At 34.4% G+C, this 19,962-nt stretch overlaps 1 protein-coding gene and 1 long non-coding RNA gene across 2 annotated transcripts in view; one reads left to right on the forward strand and one right to left on the reverse strand.

Moving 5' to 3' along the window:
* The window catches only part of LOC143916668 (uncharacterized), a 265,871-nt gene that overhangs the window by 84,901 nt on the left and 161,008 nt on the right, over positions 1 to 19,962 (reverse strand). The gene's annotated exons all lie outside the window — the stretch shown is intronic.
* The window catches only part of LOC143916654 (semaphorin 5c-like), a 188,783-nt gene that overhangs the window by 62,183 nt on the left and 106,638 nt on the right, over positions 1 to 19,962 (forward strand). Inside the window, exon 3 of the mRNA XM_077437850.1 lies at positions 10,146 to 10,193. The gene's annotated coding sequence lies outside the window, so the exon portion shown is untranslated. The remainder of the gene's footprint in view (positions 1 to 10,145; positions 10,194 to 19,962) is intronic.

Consider the following 19,962-nt stretch of genomic DNA (forward strand, 5'->3'; position numbering starts at 1 on the left):
TCGTAAATACATATGTATCTTAGTAGCTTGTTAGATTTTATTTGTACTCCAATTAACTCGTTGTTGTCCATTTTAATTAATCGTAAATTTAATTATGCGAATTATCTGCTATAAAATAATATGATGACCAACATTACAAGCAAACTTGTATTGTATGGTTTTATTGGTATATAAAACTAAATACAAGTACTACAGGATCTAACTAAGATTTTGATGGTGAATGGTTGTACATAAGTTCGTAGACGCGGTGATATGTCGGTCGATTTTAACAGTCGTCGGATTTCTAGTATATGAAACGTCTCGTTTATTGTTCAGTAATGTTTTATGTCGGTGACTATTTCGCACATGGCGATCTCGCACACGTCACTAAAATCTCGGATACTCGAAAATTCCACCCATTGAGAGTTATACACGCGAGCTATCAAAATAATGATGATATTTCGCATTCGCGATTTTCGTGGCAACGACTCGTATGCGAGATTGCCATGTGCGAAATTGTCCGTTTACTCGTAACCATGTACACGTGTATGTTATACTCTACGGCAGGTAAATCGTGACAACACATCTGCCCATTGATGCATCTGCGGATTCATGAAATTGTTATGTACTAATCTAGAATTTTGCCTATGCAAATTCTGCTAAATTCACTTTTATTTAATTATCCTTTCAAAAGCAAACATTCAGTATGTCTGTTTTAGTTGACGTGTATCTTCCAGTTTTTTATATATTTTGATTAGTACCAACTACTGCTATAGTTGAAGTGTATTTTCAGTTGTAATATATATTGAATAGTTGGAATATATTCCGTCTAACCCATGTAAGTTGATTCATATGGCGAATTATATTTCAACTGGTCAAAATATAATATGTTACAACTGAAAATACGGTTCAACTATGTTGGTACCAGGTTAGATGGAGGGATTAGGTTTTCGTGAAAATGTTATTCTAATAGTAAATTGAGTTGGAAAGTCACATTTTTGTTTTGAACACATTCTGAGAGCTATCATAATACGGTACTAATTACCTTTATTCGTAATATCACGCTAAAATTAACGTATTATTGAATTCTAAACCATTCGTAAAAAACATCAGGGCTGTTAAAACCCAATTGTTATATTACAACTGACGTGTATTGCACATTGTTGTACGTATATTTGAGCTTGTAGATATATAATTTACCAGTTGAATTGTATTCGAATTTGAATGACCTAAAACGCCAGTTGAAATATATTACAACTGAAAATACACTTGACTGTAACATATACATTTTTAGATAATGGAGTGAAAAATTCTTTACGACCGGTAGAGAGAATTGGATTTATTATACTGAGCGTGTTACACATTCGCTCATTTTCGCCATTGAACCAGAGTGGGATGCTGGAAAGTCGCCTCACAAACTATTGATATTTAGAAATAGCTAGAGTATTGTTATACTATACTTGTTCAAAATCAAGTACCATATTTAATAATATTGCAATTTCTAGCGTAAAATATTACATGCAAGTCTTGGATAGCATAACATAAGGTTTTACAATCTATTGTTCGTTTTACCTAGAATAGAAGTTGTAGATAAAGTTCAATTCAATCAGTGGAGCGTTGAACCGAAGGTACAGTCGGAGCCGTTCGCAATGACAGATGCGTACATATGTACATATGTAAGTAGGTCCGATCGTCAAGTTTGACAGTTCATTTGATTAATCGAACTCGGTTTGATTCTTAATTCGATCGAACGCTCGGGTCAATCGAAGTCCCGTGCAATTATTTAACGGAATTTGAGAAGCTGTTGCGAATCCGTGTCCTGTGTGGAAGCTGCACTGGTGCATACGTTGGCGTGGACCGCCGGTGTTGCTGGCCATTAACACCAGCCGGTCTTCTGGCCCCGGGGGCAATATGCACAGATGAATCATATATAATGCAGGTATATAATGCACCTATGTATGTACCTGTGGCGTGTGCATTATTCTATTACACTTGCGCAAAGATGCAACGACCGATTACGTCGAATGTTGTTCACGATCGCCCTGAAACTGTCGACTGATCCTAATGTAAACTTGTATTATGTTTTTTTTTCTATGCAGTTATTTTCTACAAACTTGTATTATGTTATAGTTCAAATGCAGCTTCGTTAGTGTATGTACTTATGTATGTATTTGCTAGTTGACGACTAGTGGTCTTGTGAAGGGTACTTCTGCAGTGGTTGACTCGCTGCCTGTCTAGAGTTTTTTTGTTAAGGAGAAATAATACAAACATTTGTTCCATAGGATGAATATTTTTGTTGTTCTCATTTGCATAATATATTGAACGCCAAGATGCTACACAAAGTCCAATGCACTCAAAGAAGTATAGAACGTTGTATGCTTGGCATAACGAAGAAATACAGGAAGCGGAATACGTGGGTGAGAGTATGGCGAGGGTGTTGGATATAGTGGATAGAGTTCAGAGATTGAAATGGCAATGGACGGGCCATATAGCTAGAAGAATGGACGAAAGGTGTCCAAAAAGAAGTGCTACATTTAGTGGTACCCGATATAATTCAATAGGGTAAAAGGAAGAGCGCAGGGTAGACGGGTGAATTAAATTAGGAAAATGTGTGGGGTATTGGAGAGGTCCTAATCCAGCAGTGGATGGTGACTTGCAGTAGACGATGATAATGATGAATAAAAAGCTTGTAAAATATTCGCATGTATAAGATCGTCAAATTTAGACTTATTTTTTCTTTCCTGTGTGTCAACTGTCGTATTGAGTAAGGATGTCATCGTCTGTTTTTATCATTGGCATGTTTTTTTAGTCACAACTTTCTCTTTCTATTTACTTTATATTATTCTAATCTTTATATTGACATGATATTTTATAATTTATATCTAAGTTAAAGTATACATATTACGGTATTAAAAATTAAGAAGATTTTTTATAAATTTTACCTCTTTTTACAAACCTCTTCTTACTTCAGAAACGATTTGGTCGTCTGACAAAGTTTGAGTTCTTATCCGATCGCTTTAAAACTTTGCCATGTTGCTCGGTTTGGTCATCAATATAATTGCAAACTGCTACTCGTTTCTGAATAGTTTTACAATTTATTTGTTTGCCGTCTAGGTAAAAATCTCCTCTACCGATACTAGTATTCAAGCCATTAAAATACCTTGTATTTTTCACTACACACTACAGAAATGAAACTTTATTACTCAAATTTTACTTACCTACCAGGTCAAAAAAAATGGCGAAGTTTCAAAACGGTCGGAAGAATGTATGTAGAAGTATTGCCTTAACCATTAAAAAGCGAAGTGAAAGATATAAAAGCCTGTTAAAAAAAGTTTCGGTTTGTGAGGTAGTCCACTTCTATGCAGCTCAATGGCTCAGAGGAATGGTAGTGCAACGTTTTACTCTACTGTACCTAAGGAAGTTTTCACTTCGGAAATGATTCGATGGTAAAGAAGAATATTGAATTGTGTCAATTATTTATGAATATTTTTGTGCAAATTCATATTAAATTATCATTTCGAGATTTCAATGACATCAACGTTTTTTATTGCGTATCGAACTACAAACATCATATCTATGAATCTACATAATGTTTTACAAATTGATTATAATACGGAATTAATAGGTATTTGTATTCACTAATGACTTTTTATTATTCCATTAAAATAATTATTATATGGTTCGCTCTTGAATTTTTAATTCATAATTAATCATTGATATAGACGTCAAACCGTTTAGATTGTATGTAAATGATAATACGTACCGTGTTTACGCTCGGTCGAATAGTTTGAAAGGATATCGAAAAAAAAAATTAAAATCTTAAAGGGATTATCGTTTCGTTTCTTTTTAACGCATTAAGCTCCGTTTTCTTCCATTTTTTTTATTAAAAAAAATTGCATTCATTATATTATTTGTATTAGATGCAAGGACACTAAGCTGTCACTTTACGTCCGATGATCAAAGAATTATTATTTGAATTATTATTTATTTGAATCTTCATTCTGAGTATCAATCAAATCATCGTTAGGTGGTGAATTGCATTTTTTGCATCATTATGAACTCTGTTCTATAAAAAGCGTGTCTTGATCCATTGTTTCATTCGCTTTGATTGTCATAAATTATACCAAAAGATTTTTTTGTCTGTCTGGTTTTTTTTTCAGTCAAGATATTTTTGGAGAATCATATTAGCATCTTCATAATTTGTTAGAATTGCCGAGACGTAAATTTCTGGGAAGCCTTCTTGACTCGTTAGTGACGGACCGCCAAAAGATTTTCTGATGTTCGGACTGTTATTTATCGCTTATGACGTTTACATTTTTGCTTAAATCATTAAAGTGTAAATTTATGGGTCAGTAGAATGACAGCCATCTTTTTTTTGTAAATCCATACAAAGAAAAAAATCACTTCGATGAATATATTATTTGCGTGTTATAAATATTTCATTTCAATTTCACATTCTGTTGATTGTTGACGACCGAATATTTGAATAAAAATTGCTTTCAAATCTTCATTTCTATTAAATCTCGTGAGATTAAAAAAAAATAATAGAAAACATAGTCAGTTGCAACCATAAACAAATTCTGTATACGTTTCTCTGCGTATGTTATTATAAACGCACATGCATTTGCGTTGCAATAATTTATTTTCACTTGCTAAATGCAAATAAATTATCGTCGTTGCAAGATTGCCGAGTGCTGAGACTGCGTTAAATGAATTTTATTTCGTTTTATCTCAATATATTTTGCACACTTTGTATGTATGCAGATCGTATGACGATTTATGCATAGAAACGACTCTGAATTTTATCCCCGTACTATTATTTCTATTATTTTTATTATTTATTTCTCAGAATACAATGCGTAATCGCCCGAGTGTTAAAATACACCGTGTAACGTTTTTCTTTACATATTTTGCATTAATATATCGTTAAAAAGTGGTAAATCGACCGAGTAGAAAATACGCGCTGTGAATTTTATAAGCGGATTGGTAATTGAGTTGTAATATACGCTTTTGTTTTCTTCGTGTATGTATTATATATTATGTAGTTTTTGATTGCTTTCAATTTTGTATTCTAGATGCAAACCCAACTGCTGAACTTATTTATAGTGAACAGTTGAGGCTGAGAATTATTGCTTGCATTTTCTTGCGTGGAGATTGGTTTATTATAAGATAATGGAATTAGAGATCAGAAATGTCTTAAACCTCACTTCTTATTATTATTAAACTACATACATAAGTAGCTTTTTAAATAGTATCGAAACTCGGATCTTTTGCAAATTCGTGAATCTTTCTGAAAGTAGAACTTGAAATAAGAGCAGTAGAGTTAATTGTTTTTATGCGGCTGAATGCGTCACGAAATTTTACAAAGCTGAAACATTGCATGAAATTACATGGAATAGGATATGGGAAGCAAAATCCATCCTTTCTTCTTGAGAATCATCTCATAAGCCTAGCGAGTTTCTCATCAGATTTCTTTGATTTTTTTTGAACAATGTAAAAACAAACTAAAGTACTGTCTACTGATGTCATGTATATTATTAGATTCGCAGAGTTGCTGTTAGCTTGTAGCTTGATTATTTTATGCAAAAATACTGTAGGTATGAGACAGATATGATGCAATACTAATACATATAGTCACTTCCAAAATTTGTATGTATGTACGTATTTGAGTCGAGACAATTTATTCGTGATGATTCCATCTATATAATGATGACATGACTTTGATATACATACAATTTTAGGTGTAAATTTGGATTCGACAGTTGTATGGTCTCTTATTAAAACCGCATCATGGCCGTAAATACGGTTTTAGTATTTAGATATTGGAATTGAACGTGTTAAAAAAGCTTTGTCAGCTCATCAACTTCAAATCTTCAAAAACAATCTTCATCAGTTTCATTTATGTACAGATTTTTCGCATTAATAATAATCGATTTACATCGTTATATACGTATGTAAAAAAAATTGAAAGTACATTCGTACGAAAATTTTACCTTCGACAATTTAAACTCACTTACTGTTATTGCGTTTTTACATTTTTTAACACATAGCAAATTGGAGAAACGGAAAATAATGAGCCAATATCGAAAGTGTGTCGTAACTACGCGCCTTTCTAGCAGATCGTAATCACAAAAACCGGAAGTAACAAAGCGGAAACGTATTATTGTATCGAGATTGGTTTTTTCCTATACCTATGTAGATAGTTTCAAATCGAATAAAATCTCACACGACATATGTTGAAAAAAAACCAATCCAATATACAAATTATGAAAATTGAACACTAATGCAAAAATTCCATATGAAACGTTGCGACAGGATGCAAGCATAATAATTATGATGTGCATAATTGCAACGAAACTCTCAACGGCATCTCTAATTGATTGCACATTGCGTTTCATCGAACGTGTATACCGACCTTTAATGATAATAATGAATGTATAATTATTAATATTGACTTTGTGTGCATTCCTATGCCGATGTAAATAATTGTGCATTCGTATGTCGTTGATGCATTTTTTTTAATTGTTTATTTATTTATTTATAAAAGCTCGTTTGGTATAATCTCGTTGGGCCGGGTTAACGAGTGCATAAATAGTGGCTCGCTGGCCGTGCGTGCGTTGCATCTTTGTTGTTGCACTTCAATTGCAGGAAGCGTCCATTACTCACTCGACGAGTCGCAGCATCCTGTTTCAAACTCTTCTCCTTGATTTACGCACGTAGGTAGGTAACCAGTCGAAAATTCCAATTTGTAAAACGTCGTGTAGTCAGTCAATTCTATCATCTCTCTTATTGATACTGTCAATAAGATGGATAATGTTTTGCCATTAATGGCTATGAGCTTTTGGTTAATAGTTCAAAGCAGTGGCGTGTCGTGTTTTACTTACTTGTGCGCGAGCAGGATAGAAGGGGACTCGGTATGACGTCACCTAGTCCCTTTGTATCCTGCTCGGGCACACGTAAACGAGGCTGTGCGATAAAAACGGGGTGATTTTCGCAGCACGCCGCTGGTTCAAAGGTTTTAGACAAGTGTTCAATAAGTTTCTTTATGAGATAGAAGGAATAGAAAAAACCACTTGATTTGTATTTTTCTATTAATTATGAAGCCCATTGGTGTAGGGATTTTCCAACAAATAAGTCAATTTTTAGATTTAATTTGTTAAATCATAAATAAAACATGTGCTGTCATTCAACATTTAAATATTATTAAATTTTGTTAATGGCTTTGTGATTCCAAAATTGTATTTGACAAAATATTTTTTTGTTTTTAAAGGACCATTTCACAAGTGAAATCGAAAAATTTGTAAATCAATAAATCTCTCATAGGATTAGTCGTAGCATAATTTATAGATAAATCGCTCCCTTTATTTTTTAGCTCTTCTAGAAAAGTTATGACTAGAGGTAGGATAGTCACAGTGCTATCCATTGTTCGGCAAACCTTTAACAATGCATTTACAACCTTTGAACAATACACGGCCCCCTCAGGCTCCGGTGACTAGTTATGACACTATCTCAACAACAGAAAAAGTAGATTCAGATTTAAATTTCATCCAAATATCATCAAAAAAAATATAACACAAAAGAAACAAACTATACATAAATGAATACATTTGTACGATTCATAAAAAATATATATATAGGTATCTATCATCTATCATGTTATTATATAGGCAGGAGCGTTATTTCAGCTTTTCCCATGGGGGAAGGGGGGGCAAAATTTGTGGGGGGTGTATTATGTATATCTAATGAGTATATGAATTTTAACTATTTATTTTTTTCATTTTTTATTTATATTTTTTTATCAATAAAAGTAATAGTTAAATAATGTCCTCGAGATTAACCCTACATATACGAATGTTAAAAATTCCAAATTAAAATAATATGTTTTATCAATGATGTTAGCCACAACTACAGGAAGAAAATAATAAAGAATTTGTTAAAATATCAATGCATCGATTGAAAAACAAAGTTTCCAAATTTAACAGACCTAGTTTTTCCTTCCCTTCCTTCTCTCTTGTTTAGAACTACCTCATGAACCTAACCTGTGTTTTACCTGGTGTGTATGTGGTAGAATTTGCATAAAGAAGTTTTACTTCTCTGGTGTTACATATAGTCGACTTTTTCTTCAATTCGAATCACAACTGTCAAGTTGAGTTCACACAAGTCGCAGCATCTTAACGCACCCTTACAACAATAACACGGTCCAATTTCTTCGTCTCAAATTCCCGTGTCCTCCATATGTACATATGTACTTTCAAATCACACTTTGATGCTCACATAATAAATAAACATCATAAACAAAATCGAGATCATATTTCTCGAGCCGGGGCCGGGTTTATTACACCGCGTAGCATCAAATCCTTATATTTATTAAGCCGGACACATCTTAAATCTAACATTTGATACGCTTAGATGAGACGTATGTATATATTTACATATTATGTTTTTTACCTACGCTCCCTTACCTACATACATACTTTCCCTTTAAATCGTACGTGTAATGATATGTATGTATGTATGAAATGATTTTTTCGGTGACGTAAACCTTGATGTATTTCTACAAGCGAACGTAATCCGTGACATTCAAATTATGCATCCGTACACATTTTTCAATCTTTTTCGGTTTTTGTTTGCCCCGCTTTTTTTTCCACCGGCCTTCGCCGAACTAACGAGGGCTTTTAGTTTTTCAATTGCTTTTTTGTTTTCGGACTGTCACTGCCGATTTTTTTTCGAGGCTTTTGATGTCAGCTCCAACGTTGCAACGTGAAAAAGCAATGCAGTCAATTTTATCAATGTTTTTTATTTTCATTCATATATGTACATATATACATAGGTATGTACATATTTATTAACCTGGAACTGTGTTTCCTTTTTAATATATTTTTTCCTTGCATTGAGTAGTATCGTCTGAAGTCAATTGGATTTATACAGCTAAACGTGTTACGAAACTTTGCACCCCAAACTATGTATCTGTAACACGTATGAATACGCTTCCGTGTGAAATCCACTTCTAAATCAGCCTCGACTTACATATATTCTGTAATGATATTCAACTTTTTAGAATAGATTCTACTACATACTTTGATACAATTAGTACAAAGAACGGCAAATCCACTTTAAAATATTTGCTCTGGTTTAAATCATTTGCACACTGACCAGTATGCAGTTGGGAATTTACATGTGCATACACTGCAGAAAGAGAGGACCTGCATGCTAAATGGGTATATTATGCAATGAATTTAAAAATTAAAACCAAATATTCTAAGAATCACTCAGTTGCTAGTAGCAAAGTTATGCCACCCAAAGATAATCTCACGGGAATCGAGATAAGAGAGCGACAATGAAAGGTTTAGAATTTACGCAACTACAAGTAGCAAAGGACATTATGGGACTCGTATTTATTTTAGGATAATTAAGTTAGCTGTTTGACCAAAGCATTTTCTTTGACCCAGCAGTTATTTTTGAGCAATTAATACATACCATACTACATTACATTGAATAACTGCGTATATTATTTTTGCTAGTACTTACAAAATGACAAACTAACTCTTGAAACGGTCGTCTGAGAGAAGATCTGCACTTTCAACTATGAAGCTATCCCACATAACGGCTTTTGCATACGACCTGCACAAGGACGACTTCTCGTCAAACGTTCAAACAAACCGTTTAGTCAAACACAGTTGTTGGTCGCGCGTGATGCTATGCAAAGTTTTCGCGACAGCTTTGGTACCTCGTTCAAATACCTGAACATGTACTATTCAGATGTATCGTAGTACGTGACTCTGGAGCAGGTGATGCTGTTCTTGCCTTGCCACAAATACCACACCTCAACCCACAAGTTTAATTTTGTCTGAGTCACGTACTGGTCGTACAGTTTTGACCGTTTCCAAATTGCCGAACACCTTTACTTTCTGCATTAAAGTTTGAATACTCCAGAAGATTCTTCAGTGTGTTTCTGAACAGGACGTGTAAATTGACCAATTTGCTTAGCCTATAAAATTAGATTTACGAACTTGTCTTGTGTAAAGTTTCAACTTTTCTTAGAACTAGTGTGTCGTTAGCTTGTGTATGGTAGTAATTATTTTTGATCGTAGCTACACGTGTACGCACGATAGGTATATATATGTACATATGTGTGTGATTATCAATTTTTTTTTCTTCTTTTACAGGTGATTTTCAAGATTTACCTCATGTATCATCGGCGAACCTGATAACGAGTATGTATATTTTTAATGTATCTAATTATTAAAATTATATTTGTTGCCTTTCCATATGATTGTGTTGCCATGTTTCATGTCACGGTCTTATTTAAGTTCATGAAACTTAGCCATATTACTTTGGTCCAAACATTGTTGCAAATAAATTATCTTCCCTAATTATATAAAAACTCGGTCTTTTCGATGTTAAATCTTTAAACCAGCAAATAATTAAGGCAACTGTTTTTTTTAAGTTCACTTCTGGCACACATTCAATTACAGAACGTCAAATATGTTATTATAATAAGACGAACAGCAAACTAATTCCAATCCGTAGCTGCAGATATTATTATCACCGATGTAATCTTCTGAATAAATGTAATTAATATTAATTATCAGAGCCGTTAAAGTGTTGTAATTTTCCCAGTTGTATTACTTGTATGCATTATTCAAGCTGAAAATAACTGTTTGAGTGATTCTTTCGATGATTTACATTTATGATTATCCTCATACGTTATTACCATTTTATAACGCACGTGGCTGTCGTAAATTTATATAAAAAGGAATGACACTTTTTAAAAGTCCAACCCTTTACGTATGAGTATTAATAAAACTTTTGCCAATAATTCAATCTTCTTATATAGTAAAAGTCGAAAATGCCATTAAAAAAAGGCTTACACAAGAATTGTGTGTATCTGATTTCTTTCCATTTACCTGAACACGAAACGCATTTTCGATTGATTTATCTGCCTTTTCTCGAACAACATACACACAGCATCTATGTAGCTGACAAAAGGACCACCCGCGTCAATTGATTTACGACGCTTTACACGATATTCGTCAAACTTACCTGTTTTGACCGCGAAAAGGTCACAAAAAGAATGGACAACCCTCACTCACCTGCGCGACGACTGTTTACGACGCAAATAAAACCCTCTTCTTTGGTCCTTATCTTTCAAAACACACGCGACAGACGCCCATTGTTCGCTCGAAACGACTTTTAAAGTCTATTCATGGCTAGAAGCCGGGAAACTAATCATCCTGGATGATCCTGGTTGGAAGTAGAACAGTTTGCATATATATAACTATCATTCATTTTTATCTGGAAAATATTCTTACATAGCATTCTTAATTGTGTCAGCATCTCATTGCATGCTTTATCTTTATACTATTGGAAAATGTTGCTTCTACTCGTTATCTCGGTCGTGCTTTTCTTCATAATATCATAATTGATCTTTTGCAACTAGTATATAATATCCAAGGTCTGTGTTTCACATTCATAAGTCACTACTAATCAAAAGATTCCTTTTATGTTACAAGGTTCATTATTTTAACTGTGTTATTCGAGGTCTACCATCCTTTATCTAATTTCATTATGTTAATATAAGTAGATGATTTCCTGTTTTTAAATCCTCATTCAAGTTGTGTGCTTTCAAAAGAACAATAAAAATTTCTATACATATTATACATAATGAGTGTCTCAAATGTCCTTGTTGTGTATATGAGGTTATACATAACTCAAAAGAATCTTTTCCATATTCCACATTCTATGATTAGTTTTTCAAATTGATATTTGGTAGCTAAGATTTTGTGATTGATAAGTCGCCAAAATGTCGTTTGTAAAATTGTTTCAGTTCCAAAAAGCTTCGGTTTCATAAAATACGCGTTTATGTCTCATCTCAGTTAAATTGGTTGTCTTAATGTAATTAAAATAACAAACAATATAGAGCTTAAAATTGTACCTTGGGGTACTCCGCTTAGGATAGGTAACTATTTTTATTGTTGTTAATAACACATATTTATACAGAACTTTTTGAGTACAAATATGGCAAAAGACTCGCGAAATGATTTCCTCAGAACATTTTTTTTGTCCATATCTAGTCTCCTGTTTTAAAAAGTCACGACACGCTGCTTCTAAGTAGATATATCACATCTACAGGAATATTATTATCAAGGGAATGAGAATATTTATTGTATAGAAGCAAAAGGTTATTCGTAATTGATCTATCTTTAAGGAAACCATATTGAGAGGAAGACGTACGTATGCGTGTACTAAATTTTATACTAAACGACTGACAACGTGAAGACTCGACACCAATAATAACAATAACTAATGTTTTATAATAGTGACAATAAACTTTGTATTTTAATATAACGTATTCTCACGCCGATCCCTTCATATACAATTATCACGTCACACATTTGCGAAACACCTCAAAGCTTGCAGTCGATCCCGCGACACATCCATCCACCCGCTTGTCCGTTTTCGGAAAGCCTCCGCGTTGCACTTGTGTGCAATTAAAGTATTATATTGCATTCGGTAACACGATCCGCTATAATAATTGCAAGAGGGCAACCGTAAAACGGGCGTTTAGCAATACGTATTTAATTTATCACTGACGTTTGTAATCGATTCAGGGGCGTTCTCCGCAACTTACGTATACCCAATACCTACCTATCTTACATTGTAATATACATATACGTATATATATACCCATTCGGCTGCACAATGAACAATTGCATTTTTAAATTGCATATTTATATGCTACGAGGTTCGTTATATTTTACACTGTATACCCACCCCGCTGCGTATATAAATATATTTTGTACAATACATACAGAGTCTCGCTTGACTCTTATTTATTGGGTCAGTATTTATGTACATATGTATGTCTATGGTAGTTTCTGAATATGTCGCCTCCGAATCGTGTCGCGGTTCAGTGTTTGTTCTGTGTATGTTGATTTGATTTCAATTCAATATTTGGTCGATTTTGGTGTGTTTTCATCGCCTGCGATTTGACATGGTCAACTAATTTTCAATTTGAAAGTTTCTAGTCTACACGTATTTTCATTATAGACATTCAAACGTATAGAATTTCAGGTTGATTGCCAATTTTTAAGTATCATCCTTTCGATTCATCCTCGTATTAATATACATTGTAGTCAAATTTCGTAACCTCGATTACTCGGAACTATTACAAATACATATTTTGACATAGACCCTGTTGGAAATGTGTCGTAGATAATATCACAATTTACGCAATTCGCTATTCATGCGGGCAACCACATCTTTATCACATTCAATTCATGTTATTCAATTTATGATTCAATATTATTCATATACATATGTATGTATTGTATTATATTTTTTCGGTTCAATATTTGCGCGCTAATATTATTGTTTGCCATACAAGTCTCTAAACGCGTTTCGAGTCGATAGTTCGAAAACAACCCATTTTTGTAGAGGCGAAGGTCGTATCTCTGTGTTGACGCATTATCATATTGCGAATTTTCACAGTTTGATGATTTGCGGAGAGCTTTGTAATTATTATCATTCTCCGTATATATGTACCTTGCTTGTTTAATATTATCGTCTTTTCTTAATTTTCGCATTAAAATAGTCTCGAATTTCATTGTCCGTTTAATATTCTAACTTAATCAGACGGTCGTCTAAGCTCAGATTGAAGTATAAACAATTCAGGAAAATTCTGTCGGGACGCCCTTGATTTATTAGGGGTCGTCTCTAGGTGTTTCTACGCCCTTGGCGAATCTTTAAAAAACGATTTAATATACTGAAAGTTTTATCATACATATTTAATTTGTATGTAAATATTTAATCAAATTAAAACTTTTTTATACCTTCATACATATCTATATGTATATACTATATACACATATTCTATTTTCATTTTGAAATTCCAATAAACCTGAATAAAATATTAACTATACCTGTTCCACGAGTAAAATTTTACAGTAGATGTCTGAATATTTGATTATTCAACTCGTTATAACCCTTTAGTTCAATTGGGATTTTAACCCTTTGATTCATTGTTTGCCTAACTATTTTTGTCAGAGGGTAAATTTTGAAAGAATCCTTTATTACTTCTATATATCAATATTATAGTCATCTAACTTAAACTTACACAAAACCACAAATACACCACAGATGGGAATTTTATAATCTTATGTTCTAGGAAAAATGAACAATTTTTTTAATTTTTTTTTAATTTTCATTTAGATAATAAATATTAAAAAGGTTTACAAATACTGCCTTCATGTTTTAGGTTGAAAGGGGCATCTAGTATCTTCATTTCGCCAATATTATTCGATTTTTAGTCAAGTTGAATAATTTAAACTTTATTGCAGTTTTTGAGTTTTGTCACTTACATATATGTGTAATGTATTGATGATATTGCAAAAGTTACACAAATGTTGGGTTTCATACTGCATGCAAGTAAACCTTTACAGAGTGCATTAGTATTATACTCCGTATCCTATATGTTTCGCTAGTACGAAGCATTCTTGAGTTTTCTTCTATTATATGGAGCCCTAGTGATAAGGTCCATTGTTTGAGAATCGAGAGAGTACAGATGAGGTTTCACAGATGTACCTACCTGGTAGTTTAGGGTCGCTATCCTTGGCTCTATCCTGGTGATTACCTGCTGGGAGCACTAGGTTATAATTCCCTCGAGTCACGACCAATGGCGCCATTTCAGCTTTTCACAGGGGGGGGGGGCAAAATTTTTGACCAGTGAGGAATGACAGTAAGGGGGGGTGTATTATTATTTGTGTATTATGCACATCTGTTTTTGAGATAAGTGAGAACAGTAATAGAAAGGCAATCCTATTCAACAATATGTTTCGTAGGATTGCCTTTATTGCCCCCCCCCCCCCCAAATGACGCACCTGGTCACAACGTAGAGTATATTTGGGGAAAATTTTTATAAATTACTGGTTGGTTTGGTGAGCAATCCTCAAATTCTTCTAGCTAATTGTACAATATTCCTAGCCAACTCAGATACATTGGATACCGCAATTTATTCTCTTCACTTGGGGCACATATCAATTTGATGGTTTCGTCGCCTGTTGCCAGGGGCATCAAGCTGCTCAACCAGATTTCTTTTAACTTGGATTTGTTTATTTTTGTTTTATATTTATGGTAATTTTTTATTTTTATTATTGTATCCTTTTTTTCTTTTTGTATACCCATAGTGACGACTTGGAACTACTCTGTAATGTCACTATGGCAAAATATAAATAAATTAATAAATATGTGGGGTGCAATAAATCTACATGTGCACCATTTGTAGTCCCATGTAGAATGTAACCATAGTCCCTACTTTTAATCAAGAAATTCTTCAACAACATTCGCCATTCTTCATTCGCACTATCCCATATGAAATACGTGGGTAGAAATTGTCTTGTTCAACCCTCTCACAACTGCCATAAAATAAGCGAATCGTCGTCGAACGAGGGTTATACATACAATAAGTAACACGAGTAACATACATACATATGTACAATACATACTTCATTCGAGTACCACCCTCTACGTCCCGGCAGAAAACCACGAGGAAATACTTTGTACAATAGATCGCATAAAACTTAACGATCTGAGTATACAGAGAGAGAGAGAGCAGACGCGTCGGAAGTATCGGCTCACATTTCACATTGTTATGATATTGTTATATTATATACATACGTACATACATTCATTTTTTCTTCTATTCTATTTTTCCAATATTTCCATTATTTTTATACTTTAGTTTAGTTATGTAATGTGCTATTTAATCATATTATAGCTTTCATTCCTTTCCATTTCATTTGTTTATTTTGTATTTACCTTTTTCATTTGTTTTTTATATTTGTAAATTTCAATTTCTTCTTATATTCTATCTTATAACCTTTTCCAATTATTTTAATACTATAGTTTAATTATGCAATGTACTACATATTTTGTCATGCCTTTATTCTTTACTTTTTAATTTGTTTTCCTTATATTTATCTTTTTCATTTTTGTAAAAATCTATTATTGGACTCGGGTGTTACATATATTATTTATTTACTTTTTGTGTTTTTTATACCTATCTCTGTACATCCTGTCTGTTGATTTTTCAATTAATAAAATAAATAAATAAATAAAAATAAATATATCTAGTAGGAAAATCTCCAGTGCGGTTTCGTTTTCCAAATCGGGAGACATGTTCGAATGAAGAAGCGTGAATCGACAACTCTTTTATGCGCTTCGCCATAATGATCTTCTTCGTCGTCTTCACCTTTTTTGTTGTTTGTCGATGACATCGGTCACGGTCACGGATAACCTTTAACCCTCTTTACGCTTCGAGGCGGAGATAACGAAAGTTCCTTGCTCTGGGAGTCGTCTGTACTACGTTGCAGTGTTTGTCTGCAATCGAGACTTTTGAAATTGCGAATGTAGGTATCTATATGATTTTGAGAGTTGCATTTTCGTTTTATTACAACCATTTGCATCATAGTCAAGTGTCGGTTGTCTTTTAGTTGGTTCAATATGATGAGGCTATGAATTTGTAGCTGAGAAGAATATTAAATTTCTATATGTATATATCATCATCATCATTTACAGCCATTCGCCATCCACTGCTGGATGAAGGCCTCTCCAACACGCTTCCACTCGTCTCTGTTTTGCGCAACACTCATCCATCTCATTCCGCACATTTTCCTAATTTCGTTCACCCATCTTCCTTGCGGTCTTCCTTTTACTCTTTTGCCTTCTCTCGGGTACCATTCAAGCACTTCTTTTGTCCACCTTTCGTCCATCCTCCTAGCTACGTGACCCGCCCATTGCCATTTCAATCTCTTCACTCTATCCACTATGTCCACTACCCTTGTCATATTTCTCACCCACGTGTTCCGCTTCCTGTCTTTCCTCGTTATGCCAAGCATACAGCGTTCCATACTTCTTTGAGTGCATTGGATTTTATTTTGCATCTTGGCGTTCAGTGTCCAAGTTTCACATCCATACGTCATCACTGGCAAAACGCATTGATCAAAGATCCTTTTCTTCAGGCAGAGTGGCATTTTTGATTTAAAAACAGCATTCATCCGTCCAAATGCACTCCACCCTAATTTCATACGTCTCTTTATCTCTTCATTTTTACTACCAGACATGTCAATTATTTGACCTAAATATAAATAATTATTTACTACTTCTACTGGTTTATCATCTAAGGGGATGCTATCAGGCATGCAATAACTATTGAACATTAGTTTAGTCTTATCTACGTTAATTTTTAATCCTACTTTTCTACTTTCCCTGTCCAGCTGTGTTAGTCTGATAAGTAGGTCAGCTGAATCACGAGCTACTAAAACTATATCGTCTGCGAACCGAAGGTGACTCAAAAAGCGACCATTGATGCTTACTCCGGCTGTATCCCAATCCAATTTCCTGAAAACTCCCTCAAGCACCGCATTGAATAACTTGGGCGAGATTGTATCTCCTTGTCTTACTCCTTTTCCTATGCTAAATCTATCTGTACCTGAAAAAATTTTAACCGAAGCTGTGGCATTCTTATATATTGCAGCTAACAGTCCCACATAGGGTTCCGGCACTCCCTGTGTTTTTAGAGCGTTAAGTACTGCATTATGACTAACTGTATCGAAGGCTTTCTCATAATCGACGAAACCTAGGCACAATGGCCGTTGATATTCGTTGGCGCGCTCGATTAGTTCGCCAACTACTTGGAGGTGGTCCATTGTGCTGAAATTTGCCCTAAACCCTGCCTGCTCTATAGGTTGGTTCTCGTCGAGGATATTCTTCAGCCTTTCTGTAATAACCTTCGTGAAGAGCTTGTAGACCGCTGAAAGTAGACTAATGGGTCGGTAGTTCTTGATATCGCTTTTGTCGCCTTTTTTGTGTATTAAAATGATAGTTGCGTTATTCCATCCTTCTGGTATAACTTGGTTCTGGATGCATTTGCTGAAAAGCCTAGCTAAGATATTAATTAGGGGGGGGCCGCCACATTTTAGTAAGTCAATGGGAATATTATCTTCCCCTGGGGTTTTACCGTTCTTTGCAGTTTTTAGCGCGGCCTCTACTTCGCTAGGCAATACTGCAGGAACCCTTTGGCCGTGTGTCGATTCCAGAGCGGGGAATTGGCCGTTGTCGTTCTCGTATAGTTTTGCATAGAACGTGTAAACTCTGTCTATGATTTCTTCTCTATTCCTAATTATTACTCCGCTCTCTGATCTGATTGCGATCATTTGGTTTTTGCCTAAGAAAAGATCCTGTTTGCACTTTTTCAGGCTACGGTTATTCTTAATGGTATTTTCTATTAGCTTGCTGTTAAAATCCCTGACATCCCTGACTATTCTCTTTTTAATTTCCTTATTTACTAGATTGTATTCTTGCTTATTATTATCCCTATCTAAATTCCTTTTATGCTTAATTAGGTTTTTTGTTTCCGCTGAAATTTTGCTTAATTTAATCTGTTTCCTGAATCCACCTAATTTCTTACCTGTTGAGGTTAGAACCGAACTAATTACAGTGTTCAATTCCTCGATGTCTGCTTCTGGGTTTAATTTCCCGTATCGATTTCCAAGTTCGAGTTCGAATTCCTTTTTCCTAGACCTTAGTTGAGCGAAATCTGGAGAGTTACTGCATCCTTTTATTAATTTCCTACGTTCGCAATTTATATTAATGGCCATCTTGGCACGGACTAATCTGTGATCGCTACCTATATCTACTTTACTTAAAACACTAACGTCTTTAACGGAGTGCAGGGCATTTGTTAGGATGAAATCGATCTCGTTTCTGTCTCCTTTAGGACTCTCCCAAGTCCACTTATTGTTGGTGTTTTTCCTGAAAAATGAATTAGTGATAAAGAGCCTGTTGTGTTCTGCGAATTCTATGAGGCGATCGCCTCTGTCGTTTCTTTGGCCGGTACCAAAATTGCCTACTGCTCTTTCAGTATTTGCCTTTTGTCCTATTTTTGCGTTAAAGTCGCCCATGATTATTTTAAAGTGGTGACGGCTATTATCGTATGCGTCCTGTATTTTTTCGTAGAAGTCTTCTATTTCCTCGTCTGGGTGGCTAGATGTGGGGGCGTACACTTGGAAGATTTGACAAGTGTACCTGCTCGAGATTCTTAATACTATATAGCATATACGTTCCGATATGTCGCTTATTTCTATAATATTTCTTTCTATTCTCTTATTGATAAGAAACCCTACTCCTCCTACTCTACCATTTGGTAGCCCTCTCCAGTAGAGACAGTTACCACTTTTTAGGATTATTTGGTTTTGCTGTTTTCGTCTTACTTCACTAAGTCCTATTATATCCCATTTGATATTTTCTAATTCATTCTCTAATGCAAGCACACTTCCTTCACTCGATAACGTTCTTACATTGTACGTGGCTAAATACAGGTTTCTATTAGCTAAGCTATCATCCATCGTCACTCTTACCTTGTTGGAGGTTTGGATATTATTTTTCTCGCATTTATCCAAGATGTGTTGAGAAAAAGGCGGTACTTGAGAGAGATTTCCATTCAAGGAGTGAGTTCTTACCGCCATAGACTCTTCTCTGTGGTCAGCTTTGACAGATAGTCATCCCAGGTATCACTTGGATCACTTATGAGTTATTACATGCCATTTAACAGGGTTACTTTGTAAGTGAAAGTAGTTAGTTATGATAATAATAGATTAGCAATTGTTATACTACTTTTTTACAGATCTTTATCGTGAGACGCCTCTTTGGAGACAACGGATTTATATATGTGAGTGCGGTTTGCAATTTAATATTTTAATAATAAATTTAGTAAAGAATATAAAATTACACGAATTACTTTAATATAAATTAAATATGAAAAAGAACTATTAGACAGTTGGGAAACACCGTTTCTGTTTGCTATTATTCTATTAAGTAAAGTTCGTTAAAAATTTTTGTCTGAAAGCAATTATGTGGAAGATTTATTGCTTCTGTGGGGCCGAATTGACTGGCGAGCAGGGACCCTTATTTTTTTTGTATTCAGGT

Source organism: Arctopsyche grandis, chromosome 9 (assembly GCF_051622035.1).
Source record: "Arctopsyche grandis isolate Sample6627 chromosome 9, ASM5162203v2, whole genome shotgun sequence".
NCBI lineage: Eukaryota > Metazoa > Arthropoda > Insecta > Trichoptera > Hydropsychidae > Arctopsyche > Arctopsyche grandis.